General features: G+C 40.4%; 1 protein-coding gene across 9 annotated transcripts in view; it reads left to right on the forward strand.

The window, feature by feature from the left end:
- Positions 1 to 13,997, forward strand: part of MAP2K5 (mitogen-activated protein kinase kinase 5) — a 247,064-nt gene that overhangs the window by 182,975 nt on the left and 50,092 nt on the right. The window lies entirely within an intron of this gene.

Consider the following 13,997-nt stretch of genomic DNA (forward strand, 5'->3'; position numbering starts at 1 on the left):
CTTTTAACAAGAATCCTCACATTTTAAGTCATCCTTCCTCTGATCATCTGTATCCATTGAGTTCCATTGTCCCTTTGCCTTCATGGAATTAATCTACCTGCGCTTCTTTCTCAATCTACTTTTTCTACTCCTTATTCTGAGTTTAAATTCTGTTTTTCTCTAAATTAGCAGAACATAAGGCTTATAGTGCACGAAGCTCTCAATGAGGAACCATTAATGTTTTTTAAAAACTGATTTTTTCTGGGCTTGGGCTTGCCTACCAGCAATGTTTATTTTTTAAACTTTAATTTTACACTATTTAAAACACTTGTAATGAAGGCGATAATGATTCAGATAGGAAAGTTTGAAAGAAAAAAACAAATCGTAATTCATAATTATTCCTCTCAATTAAACATCTGTATAACCAGTTATGAGATTTGGGAGAAAAAATAAAGATCCTCCTAGGAAAAAAACAAACGCGCACACATACCACAATAATAGTAAGAATGGGGCTCTAACATCCTTAATGGTTACATCCACCAGTCCATATATCCCCTGCAAGCCATAAACCATGTTAGTACAAAAATGAAGGCATCATCCTGAAACAAATGGAGGTTGCATTATCTCAAATATCAGACAGGCCCCCTGGATCTAATAGCTCATCAGTATCTTCTGTCATCTTAGATTCCAAAAGCATCCTGTCCCCATCAGAACCCTCCCAATTAAACTGATTTTCCTGAGGTCCCCCTCCAGGGTTTCTTAGGGCCAGGCCCAGGGAAACTTGGCCTACCCGGTCAAATGCACAACTGCCGAGTTTTCTGGACTCTACTGTTGCTGGTCTGCCAGGCTCCCGGGTATCGGAACATTCAGGTACAGATATTCCTCACCAGCAGCATATGTATTGCCGGGGAGCTTTTCTGGATCAAATAGATATTTTCATTCCTTATTTAAAGTAGCAGTGATTGCTATTAAATTGAAAATCTTTTATTTGCTTGATTTGGGCAACATCCTGAGACTTTTGAAATTATCCTAAGGAGATGTTCTACGGCAGGTAGGTATGTGGGGAGGACAAGAGCGTATGACTTCAACAGTATGTTTTTCTTTATAGCATTTCTTCCTCAGTTGAGAGAAAAATATCACTTAGACACCTCTTCCCACTTATCCAAAAGACATATTAAAATATTCTTCTTTATGGAAACTTGGGAAATTCACATTGCTTTTACTAAAACAAACATAAATTGATCTCGGAACTGAGCTGCTATTCAGTGATGAGTATTAGGAAACAATTGTCCAGATGACTTGCCTTATGCAAAGGGCGTAAGGACTTCTAAGAAAGAAAGGTTGGGGAGGGGTGTAAATCACTGTGCCTGTCCCATGTTTGTCAGACTTCTCATTGCTGCGGTACAGTGTTTTGCAAAGAGTGGTCTCGGGGCTAACTCCATCAGATTCTTGGATCCAGATCACTGAATTAGACTTTCTAGGTGTGCAGCCCAGGAATCTACATTTTACCAGCTTCCCAGGTAGGTAGCTCTCTGCACATTCAGGTTTGAGAACCTCTTCTGTAATGTCTTTCGGGGCTAATCTCCCCTTTTAGATCCCAGAGGGCTATGAGTCATCTGTCTTCATTTGTACCTGACTTTTAGGGCTTCTTTTCTGTGTGAATATAACCAGCTAGGATTTGAGCCATGTTATTCCTTGAGTGTGGGATATGCCCCATTTTGAAATGTGTATCCAGTGGTAGTGTGTACTGTTTCTGTTCGAGATAAGTCAGATGAAAAAGTACCACCCCTAAAGAAGCCTAGTTCAAACAAGGTGGATGTATTCAGAGTCATATATAAAATAGCTAAGTAAAGCCCAGGGTAACATACTTCATTATTATGTGGATACCCAGCTTGACCTCTTGCATGGCCTGGTACACAGTGAAGAAGTAATGAAACAAGGCCAGGTGGGCAGGAGCCAGCCCTGGAGTGGCTAAAGGTGAATGTCAGAGCCAGGGCAGGAGTCAGGAAGTAAAATCATGGAACAAAGCCAGAGCTAGCTACCAGATGTCCAGACAGAAGACACCAAATGTTAAACACGAGTAAGAACCATGAACATGAAATTTGGACGGCAGATCAGGAACTAGGAGGATAGTCAAGGTAATAAGAGAAGCTCAATCAGACATCAGGGCAATCCAGGGGCGCCTGGGTGGCTCAGTCGTTCAGCATCTGCCTTCGGCTCAGGTCCTAATCCCAGGGTCCTGGGATCGAGGCCCACATTGGGTTCCCTGCTCCGCGGGAAGCCTGCTTCTCCCTCTGCCACTCTCCCTGCTTGTGTTCCAGTGCTCACTGTGTCTCTCTCTGTCAAATAACTAAAAATCTTAAAAAAAAAAAAAAAGAAAGAAAGAAATCAGGGCAATCCAGTTTAATTTTGGTAGGCAGAGTTTATCTGGCTTAGATCGGGCTAACTCAGGATATGAGTGATATCTTAGTGATACTGCCTCAGACTTGCTTCTCTCAAAAGAACTTCTTATTTTAAAACTGTTATATAATCAGGCCCTCTCTAGGCCCCAAATACCTGTGATTTGAATATTTGATTAGTTGTTAAGTGATAAGTGTCTATGTGTGCCATGATGCCCTAGCCATCCAGTATCTGTGGGGAATAAGACAGCCCCTCTTGTCTAGATAACTGAGATTTACCACTTTAAGCTCTGACATCAATGAGAAATTTTCATTTTAGGAAAGAAGTGTTTCTAAAACAGCCTGTTTTAGCAGCCTGTTGACAGTGTCTAATGAATATCGTTCAACCTTTTCTTGATGACTCAGGTCCTTGTTAGTGACAGTGAACTAAACTTTGATGTGAACTAAACTTGATAGTGAACTAACATGATAATGAACTAAACTTTGATGTATTGATGCCCTCTAGGGCTATAAAACCGTGTGGGGTTGACCTTATTTTTTCACTGAATCTTACCAGCCCCTTTGCCTGTGTTTGACCTTGGCACTCAGTGATATGCTTCGGCCTCTTGAGGTGTATAAAGTCATTTGTTCTGAGGCTAAATAGCCTTACATGGCTCCACTTGGTGCTTTCCTGTGTTCTCTCTTGTAATCACCTCTGGTTTCTTTGGTCACTCTTCGTTCTTGACAGTGACTACCTGCTGCCCCAGTGATCTAACCATCTGTCTTCAGTCTTTGCTCTCCTGATAGTGACCCTAGTAAAACTAGCAGGTACCAAATGAAATCAGAAACCCAAGTGGTATGTGTAAGGTCAAAGTTCATCTGAGAAGAGAGATAGAGGCCTGTGCCTCTCTTTAATGAGGTAAAATGGGTGGGCCTGTGTGCATTCATTCAGCAGATAGTTATCAAAAGTTCCTGCTCTTTGATAGCCCAAGTTGAGCAGACCTTGGTGAGGACAGCCTCCAAGCCTAGAAAGAAACTGGGTTTCTGGCAAGGTACCCAGGCCAACTGCAAACTAGGTGTGTAAGTGAAAGTAGAAAGGCAGAAGCACAGTCCCACACCCTGAGCCAATATAACGTGCTGGGACTCAGGAAGCTGCATAGCCATTTAACACTCTCTCCAGGGCCTAGGGTTCCAGCTTGGCTGGCAACAAAGCGTTGGCCACATTGGTGTGGCAGGTGGGGATACAACAATGATTTCTGGGTCACCAAATCCCAGGCTGGCTGGAGTCAACTAGTGGGCCTCAGACATCAGTGCTAGGAATTGCAATGATGGAAGTGAGGACCTCACCCTTGAGCCTGCCTCTAAGTTATTCATAGCCTTGGAAAAGATACGGACACAGAAATGAATAGTGTGTGGTTCAGTGTAGAGTGCGTCTATAGAACCCAGGGACCCAGGGTTTGTTCTGGGGGTGATTAGGAGAGGCCCCTCAGGATAAGTGGCATTTAAGCTAGGTCTTAAAGGATGACTAGGAGTTTCCCAGGTCAGGAAAGGAAAAAAAATAAATGTCAGGCAGAATGGTTTCAATCCTTATTGTGAATCATTTTTAAGTTCACAGGTGTGTTTCGGAATATTCAGATTGTCTAAAATACGACAACCAGAAAGATGGATTATTACTCTCAGTGTGTGTGTGTGTGTGTATATATATATATATATGTTTCAGACATATTATGGCTAAAAATAAATTCCTATGTGACATCTGTAGGTGCTCAGCAAGACAATTAGCAAATCCCTGATTTAGACTTCTGTTTATTCACTTTACTAGTAAAAATTGAATTCTTTTAAGTCATGCTTATACCTGATCAGAAATATCTTCTACATGAAAGTGTTGATTTCTTAGAACTACAAGGCCAACAGACACATGAAACGATGCTCAACATCACTAATCATCAGGGAAATGCAAATCAAAACCACAATGAGCTATCACCTTACACCTGTCAGAATGGCTAGAATCAAGAAGGACAAGAAATAACAAGTATTGGTGAGGATATAGAGAAAAGGGAACCCTCATGCACTATTGGTGGGAATATAAATTGGTGCAGCCACTGTGGAAAACAGTGTGAGGCTTCCTCAAAAATTTAAAAATAGAACTACCATATGATCCAGTAATTCCACTACTGCATATTTACCCAAAGAAAACAAAAACACTAATTTGAAAAGGTGTGTGCACGCCTGTGTTCATTGCAGCATTTATTATAGCCAAGGTATCAAAGAACCCAAGTGTCCATTGATAGATGAATAGATAAAGAAGATGTGTATGTGTGTGTGTGCGCGCACACAGTGGAATGTTGCTCAGCCATAAAAAAGAATAAGATCTTGCCATTTGTGACAACATGGATGGACCTAGAGGGTATCATACTAAGTGAAATAAGTCAGGCAGTAAAAGACAAATACTATATGATTTCACTTATGCGTGGACTCTAAAATAACAAAACAAATAAAAGTGGAAACAGACTCCTCGATACAGAGAACAAACTGGTGTTTGCCAGAGCTTGAGGGGGGTGGTGGAGACAAAATGGGTGAAGAGCAGTGGAAGGTACAGGCCTCCAGTTATGGAGTGAATAAGTCACAGGGATGAAAGCTATAGCATAGGAAATATATTCAGTGGTACTGTGATAGCATTGTAGGTGACAGATGGTAGCTACACTTGTGGTGAGCATGGCATAACATATAGAGTTGTCAAATCACTGTGTTGTATACCTGAAATTAATATAACATTGTGTGTCAACTGTACTCAAGTAAAAAATTTTTTAAAAAACTACAAGACTTGTGAAATTCCAAAATTTATATTCTGAAATAGAAGCACAAAGTTTTAGCGGTCAGTAATGGGCTATAATTGGGCCAGGTGTGTAGACAAACAATAGGCTTGATTGTTGAAGGTGCTAGCTCAGTAATTCTGAGATACACTGACTATTCTTCCCTGCTGTGAATAGAAAGGAAAAAGGATTTGGTCTTAGGTCTTAGGAATGTCATGGCATAGCACTCTATGTAGAACATCTGGGTGGGTCTGCTGGAGAGTTTATCCCTTCTGCTTACTCCAAGAAGGCTTTCTGAAGAAGATGAATGCAGAGCAGGGCTTTGATAGAGGACAGTGGCATAGACAGAGTATGGATACTAAATGGACAGCTGGCCAAGGAACCAAGGGGCTCAGGAGGGAGAAAACAGAAGGAAAATACAAATATATAGAAATGGTACACTGCCAGATATAGATAGATAGATAGATAGATAGATAGATAGATAGATATGTATGTATATATGTGTGTGTGTGTATATATAATGTATACATATATATGTGTATGTGTATATATATACACATATATATAACCACTGAGATATATATGTATACATATATATATAGCCAATGAGATATATATGTATACATATATATATAACCAATGAGATATATATGTGTATATATATATAAATATATATATATATATAAAACCAATGAGACAAAGAATAAATCCCAAGGGAAATTAGAAAATACTTTGAGATGAGCAAAAATGAAACCACAGCATACCAGAACTCATGGGATGCAGCAAAAGCAATGTTCAGGGGGAAGTTTTTAGACGGAAATGCCTGCATTGAAAAGGAAGAAAGATCTCAAATCAATAACCTAAGCTTCTACTAGAAGAAACTAGAAAAAGAAGAGCAAACCATAGTCAAAGCAAGCAGAAGGAAGGAAATAATAAAATTAGAATGGAAATAAACAGAATAGAGAATAAAAAAACAATAGAGAATATCAGTGAAACCAAAAGTTGGTTCTTTGAAAAGATCAGCAAAATGGACAAACCTTTAGCTAGACTGACCAAAAAGAGAGAGAGGGAGAAGACTCAAATATCTGAAATTAGGAAGGAAACAGGCTCCTTACTGCCAGCCTACAGAATTAAAAAGGAGTATAAGAGAATGACACAAACAATCATATGCCAACAAATTGGATAACCTGGATGAAGTGGACAAATTCCTAGGAAAACACAAACTACCAATACTGACTTCGGAAGAAATACAGAATCTGAGTAGACTTACAAGTAAATACAATTTTTTAAAACTTCCCACAAAGGGAAGCCCAGGACCATATGATTTCATGGGTGGAAGCATTCTACCAAATGTTTAAAGAAGATTTAACACCAATCCTTCTCAAACTCTTCCAAAAAACAGAAGAGAAGGAAACATTTCCTAACTTCTTCTAGGAGGCCAGTAATATCCTGATTCCAAAGCCAAACAGACTTCACAAGAAAACTATAGACCAATTTCTCTTATCAATATAGATTCAAAAATTTTCAAGAAAATACCAACAAACTGAATCCAGCAGCATATAAAATTATACATATTGATCAAGTGGGATTTATCCCAGAAATGCAAGTTTGGCCCAATGAAAATCAGTCAATATAATACACCATATTAGAATAAAAAACAAAAATCCCATGATCATCTCAGTAGACACAGAAAAAGCATTTAACAAAAATCTACCACCCTTTCTTGATAAAAAAAAAAAACACAAAAAAACACTCAACAAAGTTGGAAGAGAAGGAGACTTCAACAACCTGATAAAGAACATCTACTAAAGCCCCACAGCTAACATCATACTTCATGGTAAAAGACTAAAATAATTAACCCCCCCCTCACCCCCAACTAAGATCAGGAAAAGACAAAGATGTTCACTCTCACCACTACTATTTGACTTTGTATAGAGACTCTACACAGGAAAATTAGTCAAGAAAAAGAAAAGGCATCCAGGTTGAAGAGGAAGAAGCAAAACTGTATTATAGATGACGTGATATTATATATAGAAAACACTAGAAAATACAGACACAAAAACTGTTGATAAATGAGTTCAGCAGGGTTGTAGGATACAAGAACACATAAAAATCAATTATATTTCTTTTTTTTTAGATTTATTTATTTTAGAACGAGAGCACTGCACATGATTGAGGGAGGGGCAGAAGGAGAGAATCTTCAAGAAGACTCCCTCCTGAGTGTGGAACCCAGTGCCAGGCTTGATCTCATGACCCATGAGATCATGACTTGAGCCGAAACCAAGAGTCAGATGCTCAACTAACTGAGCCACCCAGGTGCCCCAAAATCAATTGTATTTCTGTACACTTGTAATTCAAAATGAAATTAAAACAATTCAAGTTATCAAAAGAATCAGAATAAAAGACTTAGGAAGATATTTAATGAAAGTGGAAAACTACATTATTGAAAGAAATTTAAGACCTAAATAAATGGAAAGACATCCCATGTTCAGGGAATGGAAGACTTAATATTGTTAAGGTGGCAGTACCCTCCAATTGATATGCAGATTCAGTACAGTATCTGTCAAAATCCCAGTGGGCTATTGCAGAAATGGATGAACTGATCCCAAAATGCATAGGGAAATGCAAGGAACTTGGAATAGCCAAAACAGTCTTGGGGGAAAAAAAGAGAGAGTTGGAGGATTCATGCCTCCTGACCTCAAACCCCAAAATTGCCATAAACAAGATAGTGTAGGACAAGATAGCGTAAGGACAGACATGGAATAGAACTGAGAGTCCAGAGATAAACCCATATATCCATGCTCAGTTGTTTTCCAGCCAGGACGCCAAGACCATTCAATGGTGAAAGAATCATTTTTTCAACAAACGATGCTGGGACAGTTGGATATCCACATGCAAAAGCATGAATGTTGACCCCTCCCGATCACATCATACATAAAAATTAATTCAAAAGAGTTCAAAGACCTACATGTAAGAGCTAAAACTATGAAACTCCTAAAAGGAAGCATAGATGTAAATCTTCATGACCGTGATTTTAGGTCACAGTTTCTTAAATATGACACCCAAGAGCATAAGCAAGGAAAAAAATTGTACTTCATCAAAATGTAAGTGTTTGTGTGTCAAAGGATACCATCAAGGAAGTAGAATCACTGCAACAGGCCAAGAGTCAGAGTGGTGGCAAGCCACAGCTTAAAAGGAGACTTGTGTGCCTAAAAGGTGGGAAGTAGGGGAGGTAATGTTTTTCCTTGTAAGGTCTGTGGCTAGGAAAGGGGGCTGGACAAGAAGGCCACATTGGGGATGCGGGAAGGAAGATGGGAACAAATGGCCAGCTGAGTGATAGGCAAGAATTGGAGGCGGGGGGGATGTTGCTATGGGGTTGTCCATAAAGAGTAAAGTAAAGCTTAAGATGGGAACAGACTGTTGCCAAAAATAATAACAACAATAATAATAATTAATAGCCCATCATTACAAACCTCCATTTATAAGAAGTCTGTGCCTTCAGTGAGTTCTTAGGACTCGTTTAACCATAAATTTGAATGAAGACATGAGAGCCTCCACTCTTTACTTAGCTGCCTGACTGGCATATGCACATCATTATAGTGGCATTAAAAAGAGTCCTTATGAGGGGCACCTGGTGGCTCAGTTGGTTGAGTGTCTGGCTCTTGATCTCAGCTCAACGTCTTGATCTCAGGGTCATGAGTCTGGGCTCCACACTGGGCTTGGAGCCTACTTAAGAAAAAAGAAAGAGTCCTTATGAATGGGGACAGTCATCCACCCCACCAAACACCTGAACTCACAAGAACTCTTTACTTAGATGAGGCTCATCTAATAGTTTCTAGAAATGCCAGCAAATATGTCCAGTGCTAAAAGAAAACAGCGTTTGATTGCCAGCGCCCACTTGGCGGAAGAGGGTGGAGGTTAATCACACGGCTAGACACTTGGACATGAACCGGGCAAACCAAGAGGCAGCTAACATCTCTGTTCTAGTAGAGGGTGACACATGAAGAAGGGGATGAGAAGATTGAGGACCGGGAATGGGGGAAGGAAAGGAGGGAAGAGTCTGCTTTTGAAAGCACATTATTAAAAAGCTTCTAAGCTCTTCTCTCTTTTTTCTCCTACCACTCCATCTCCATGGAATTATCTTTTTAGAAAAAAAGAAGATAGTAGGAAGGGAAAAATGAAGGGGGGAGAAATTGGAGGGGGAGATGAACCATGAGAGACTATGGACTCTGAGAAACAAACTGAGGGTTCTAGAGGGGAGGGGGTGGGAAGATGGGTTAGCCTGGTGATGGGTATTAAAGAGGGCACATTCTGCATGGAGCACTGGGTGTTATGCACAAAGAATGAATCATGGAACACTACATCAGAAACTAATGATGTAATATATGGTGATAACATAACATAATAAAATAAAAATAAACAATTTATACATTAAAAAGAAAAAAAAAAGAAATACAGATCTCAACCTCTCAAACCTTCCAGTGATAATATCTAAACTCCTTAACACGGCATTTGAGACTCTCACCCATGTTTTTTTCAGCCTCACTGTGGGTCAGCCAGTGACCTTCAGAGCTGCCCCACTCTTTCACACCTGTGGTGGTGCCCCTCCCCCTGCTTGGAATGACCTCCTTTCCCTTTTCACTTGGTCCATGCCCTAAGCATCCTCCAAAGCTCAGCTCAAATGTCATCTCCTCTTTGAAGCTGTCCCTGTTAGCTTCCCACTCTTCCATCCTACCACACTCCTGCCCAGTACTAGACAGCATCCACCATAGCGTTGGTTACAAAAGCTTTATTACAGTTTTTATCATACGGAATCAAATTTAGTTCATGAGTGTGTCTTTCACTAGATCATGAAGTCATCCAGCACAGTGATTTGTCCCAACACCTGGTAGAGATAATGGTCCAAGCAGGGGCTCAGTAAATGCTCCTTGGAGTAAACTAAAAAACAGATTTTTCTGGCAGGGCTAGTCCTACACAAAACAATGTGGTCTAAGTTTGTCTTTTCTTCTACTGAGGTCCATGCTATCTAGCAGGAAAGGGCCTCTGTCCTATAACACAGCAGCTAAGAACAGAGACCAGCCTAGAGAAACTCATTTCTGTCTGTCTTTTCTTCTTTGAAAAATTTTTTATTGAAATAATAATTTACATGATGTAAAATTCACCCTTTAAAGTACACAACTCAGTTCTAAACATTTCCATCACTCCAAAAAGAAACCCAGTACCTGTTAGCAGTCACTTATAATTCCTCTGTCCCGTCCAATCCCTGGCAACCACTAATTAATCTGCTTTCTATCCCTGTGGATTTCCCTGTTTTGGACATTTCATATAAATTGGTTCATATAATATCTGGTTTTTGTATGTTTGGTTTCTTTCATTTAACATGTTTTCAGGGTACTTCCATGTGGTAGCCGTTTGTCAGTATTTTGTTCCTCTTTATGGCCAAGTAATGTTCCATTGTATGGCTATTCCACATTCTGTTTATTTATCAGTTGATGAACACTGGGCTGTTTCTGCTTTTTGGCTATTACAAATAATGATGTTATGAACATCCATGTGCAAGTTTTTACATGGACATATGTTTTCAGCTCTCTCGTATATGTACCTAGGAGTGGAATTGCTGGGTCATAGGAAAATTCTGTTTAATTTTTTGATGAACTTCCAAACTGTATTTCATGGCAACTGTGCTATGTTCTGTTCCCAGCAGCAGTTCATGAGGGTTCGAATTTCTCCACACCCTTGCCAACACTTGTGTTTTCTGGGGTTTTTTTAATTATAGTCATCCTGGTGGATGTGAAGCAGTCTCTCCTTGTGGTTCTGGTTCGCACTTCCCTTGTAATTAGTGATGTTCAACATATATTTATATGTTGATTAGCCATTTGAATATCTTCTTTGGAGAAAGGTCTGTTCAGTTCCATTGTCCATTTTTAAATTGGATTATTTGTCTCATTATTGAGTTGTAACAATTCTTTATGTATTCTGGATACAAGACTCTAAGTATCTCCTCCCATCCAATGGATTGTCGTTTCACTTTCTTGGTCTTCTTTGGCACACGAAAAGTCTTAAATTTATTTTTTTGGACTTTGAAGCCATTTTTTTTTTAAGATTTTATTTATTTGAGAGAGAGAGAATGAGAGATAGAAAGCACGAGAGGGAAGAGGGTCAGAGGGAGAAGCAGACTCCCTGCCAAGCAGGGAGCCCGATGTGGGACTCGATCCCAGGACTCCAGGATCATGATCTGAGCCAAAGGCAGTCGCTTAACCGACTGAGCCACCCAGGAGCCCCAAAACTTCTTTTTTTTTTTTTAAGATTTTATTTATTTATTTGACAGAGACTCAGAGAGAGAGAGGGAACACAAGCAGAGGGAGTGGAAGAGGGAGAAGCGGGTTTCTTGCTGAGCAGGGAGCCCGATGCGGGGCTCGATCCCAGGACCCTGGGATCATGACCTGAGCTGAAGGCAGACGTTTAACAACTGAGCCACCCAAGCGCCCTGAAGCCATTTTAATTTCATCAGAGGGTGGGAGGCTTAGACCTCGACCCTATCCCTACCTCCACCCTTGGTATCCTCATAAAAGTTCTTAAAGTTCCATAGATTATAGTATGAAAACCACTGATTATATCCGAAACAATCATTCTGTAAACCTGTATTAATCCCAGAGCTAGGTATTGGGGATAGCAATGCAGTTGCCGCCGTTAAAATGTTTCTGCTCTAGTCCATGAGGCAGACCAGTTAACAGTCAGATATAAACAGATCAGTTTAAACTAAATTGGAGGTAGTATAAGTGGTATGAGACTTGCTGGTCTGAGCTCTCAGAGGACCACACTGATTCTCATTTTAACCACTCACATAAATATATATGATAAGGCTTTCAATGATGTTTGTATCTATATAACTCCTCTAATAAAAGTGTGGACAAGGTGCTGGGAAATGCAGACAAGAGCGCTGATGAGAGAGGAGATGATAATGTACCAGAGGTCTTTTACAGAGAATGGGACTCCAAAGGGCCAGTAGGAGTTAGTCTCAGATCCGGAAGCCCCTACGGAATTTGGCATGGCTGCAGTGCTTGGCAAAGTATCAAGAGATGAGACAAGGGCCACATTTCAGAGGATCTTTATGCACTGCACCTGAAGGCACTTTCCGGGGGAGGGCTCTGAAAGTTTTAAATGGGATCAACAGAACCAGATTTCTGTTTCAGGAAAATCACTGACAGGGTTGTGGAAGATGTTTGGGAAGGGCAGTTAGGAAGCCATAGTTCTGATCGGAGATTACGAGGGCTTTTAATTAGCCTGAGCATGTTTGAAGAGTATTTAGGAGATAGAATAAACTGACTTTGGCAAGTAATTGGATGTAGGGGAGTGTAGAGAGGTGGGGTCAGAGATGAAGCACGTGGCTTGGGCAGTCTGGCCCTCGCTGATATGGGTCACACAGAGGGAAAGGCATGTTTACGGGAAGAAGATGATTAGCATTCTGTTCATAGGATGGTACCACGAACCTCATTCGAAAACTGTATTATTAGGGATGCCTGGGTGGCTCAGTCGGTTAGCGTCTGCCTTCGGCTCAGATTATGATATCAGAGTCCGAGGATCAAGCCCTGCATCAGGCTCCCTGCTCAGTGGGGAGCCTGCTTCTCCCTCTGTCTGCCGCTCCCCCTGCTTGTGCTCTCTCTCTCTCTCTGACAAATAAATAAAATCTTAAAAAAAAAAAAACTGTATTATTAATTCCTGTTCCAGACCCAATTATACGTAGTTTATCAACTAGACTCTAAGTTCCTAGGCTTTTCATTTCTATCTTCATACTGCTGCAGCTCATGTGCAGTGGTCACTTACAAATATTTGTTGAATGAAGTGTATGCATAATTGTAAGAACTTACTACTTGTTTTTTCGAGATTGCAGAAAAACAAATCCAAAAAAAGTAAGAGAGTATATGATGAGAAGATACTTAGCTAATTTACATGGTCCTTTATCGAAATTCAGAAGTCTAGGGCTTAACTTCTATGATTTACAAGATGTTTCCCCAAGGAAACATGTTGCTTCCCCTAACACTCCCATTTTACAGATGAGGAAACTGAGTGGCAGTCAAAGGGTATGGCTCTTTCCACTTACTACCCTATGACTGACTTTGATGGAAGCAAAAAGTGACAGCTGAACATTCTGGCATCAAAAGGGAAAATTTTTTTTTTTTTTTTTTTTTTTTGAGAGAGAGAATGAGGGATAGAGAGCATGAGAAGCAGGAGGGTCAGAGGGAGAAGCAGACTCCCTGCTGAGCAGGGAGCCCGATGTGGGACTCGATCCCAGGACTCCAGGATCATGACCTGAGCTGAAGGCAGTCGCTTAACCAACTGAGCCACCCAGGCACCCAAAAGGAGAGATTATTTTAAAAGCTATAAAAGAAAACAATTTAGAAAGCATTGCAGACATGCCCCAAGGGCATAGATCTATTGCAACACAGTTCAGTTTCGCTGTCTCTAAGAATGACTCCGGGTCTTTAAGAAAAAATTGAATTCTATTCTGCATATCTGTTTAAATCGGCAGGAAGGAGCTTGACTCCTTTTAGAAAGATTTATATATACAAAAGATTTGGCTCTTAAACCCTCTGTCATCTTAAAAAAAATAATTCTTGCAGAATCACTCATTCCCAGACAGGTTACTGGGAGCTGGCTAAGTGGGAAGCTACTGGGCTATGAACATAGCAGGTGCTCTCTGGGGGCGGCCAGTGGGGGTGAAAATGGTTTCCTAAAGAAACCTCCCTGGAATTCAAAAAGTGGTATTAGCCAACCCCAGAGGAAATAATATCTGTTCTTTTTTTTTCTTTTGCCTGGGGGACTTTGC

This window comes from Callorhinus ursinus, unplaced genomic scaffold (assembly GCF_003265705.2).
Source record: "Callorhinus ursinus isolate GAN/ISIS: 27379988/994484 unplaced genomic scaffold, GSC_fseal_2.0 scaffold25, whole genome shotgun sequence".
NCBI lineage: Eukaryota > Metazoa > Chordata > Mammalia > Carnivora > Otariidae > Callorhinus > Callorhinus ursinus.